Raw genomic sequence first — 1826 nt, forward strand, 5'->3', positions numbered from 1 at the left:
ATCACGTCACAAGGCGTTCCGCTGTCCAGATTTGGGGGAGGGGATAGTTGTGGTGGTGATGGTGATGGTGATGGGGGGGGGGGGGGGGGGGGGGGAGGGGGGAGGTGGTTTCTCTACGCATAATAATATATAATTAGTAAGAGTAAGAGTAGAGCTACCAAGATTATGCATGAAAGAAAGGCAGATCGAGGGGGTCCGATCTCATGCATTGCAGGTCAAGCAGGTCAGGTAGTAAAAAGAAAAGAAAAAAGGAGAAAAAAGAGAATAATAAAAAGTCGCAGATCAGACCAAGGCTTGGTATTAATATATCATGCAATACCCACCCGTATTCGATATCTTATTCCACTCTCCATGGCGTAAGATAGGTAACTACCATGACATAAGCCCCTGTACGCGGCGAACAATGTACGAGCATCGCTCTCACCTTGCGAGGCTTTCGAAGACGGTTAGCGACGGCAGGGGGGGTCGCACGTGGGAGGAGGGTGAGGAGAAATCCGTGTGTTGTGTGTGCGTGTGCGCGGTGATCCGATGTTCATTGAAGGGGAAAGTGTCGGATGAGACTGATGGTAGGGAAAGCTTTTCTTTTTCTTTTGAGCTGCTATGGTGTTGTGTGGTGATGTATTATTCGTTGCGTAATCTACTCGTAACAAGGCATTACAGGCATCATTACAGGCCTTACAGGCATCATTGCAGGTATGAGCAGGTGGAATAATACTGCGATACCCCGTCATCAGTCCGTAATACTGCTGTGAATATTGTTTCCTCTGCGAGATCAAGAGTTTTCTCTTTCTCCTCATTCTCGCAGGGGTATAGGGGTGTGGAAATGATGATGATGACGATGGTGATAATATGCAAATGTCCGATCTGTTCAGGGGTTCAGTTGGGATGATATCCGACCAGTACCGTGAACCAGTACCGTGGACCAGTACCGTGGACCAGTACCGCGGACCAGTACCGTGGGTCCTTGGTGATGAAGGTGAGCACGGAAAATTGTGATACTCTGTAAGAGAGAAAAGAAAGAAGAGAAGAGAGAGGAAAACGAGAGGAAGAAGAAGAGGGGAGAGGAAAAAAAGAAAAAAAAAGAAAGGAAAGAAGATAATAGTGCCGTGCAGCTGCCAGCCGCAGCTGGGAAATGTCTCGTCAGAAGAGTAGAGAGAGAAAAAAAAAAAAAGGAACGCGTGACCGGGTCATTTCCATCCGCCGTTCAGTCAGGGGGAGCACTCGTCCGTACCAGGGGCAAGAGTTTAGATGTTCAACACTTGAGCAGAGCAGTCTCGGGAACAGGAGGCCTTCGAGAACGGATGGATGGAGTGGCATGAGAAGACCCAGGTGTGGACGGGGGTGAGAGGGTGCAGACGGTGGAAGAGTGCAGACATGTCCCGCCAATTCGCCCACGCACTCACCCACTCTCCCTGGAGAGCTGGAACCGAGAAGTCAACCATCTGACCGTTGCCGATGGTGCGTGCTTGTCTTATACGTGGTATTTCGTCCTTCTTCCTATTGACATGTATCCCTCTTCCGATATAATGCCCCTCCCTCGCCATCTGTCTATCGCTTGCCCTTGTTATGCCCCTCCCGATGATCTAGGGAACGATTTTCAATCTGCGGAGCTGGGTAGTGCGATCCGGAGGGTTTGTGCCGGTGCTTAGCTACTGATATATCAATATATAGTATTGGTAGTCTTGTATAGTTGGCGGAATAGGTTTGTTTTTAGCAGAATTGTTCTGTATGTAGCAGGATTGATATTGACTGCTCTCGACCGTTGCTGTCAGTATTTGATACTATCGATCCTCCTCCTCCTCCTCCTCCTCCCCCTCTTCCTCCTT

Source organism: Geosmithia morbida, assembly GCF_012550715.1.
Source record: "Geosmithia morbida isolate 1262 chromosome Unknown scaffold_10, whole genome shotgun sequence".
Taxonomy (NCBI): Eukaryota; Fungi; Ascomycota; class Sordariomycetes; order Hypocreales; family Bionectriaceae; genus Geosmithia; species Geosmithia morbida.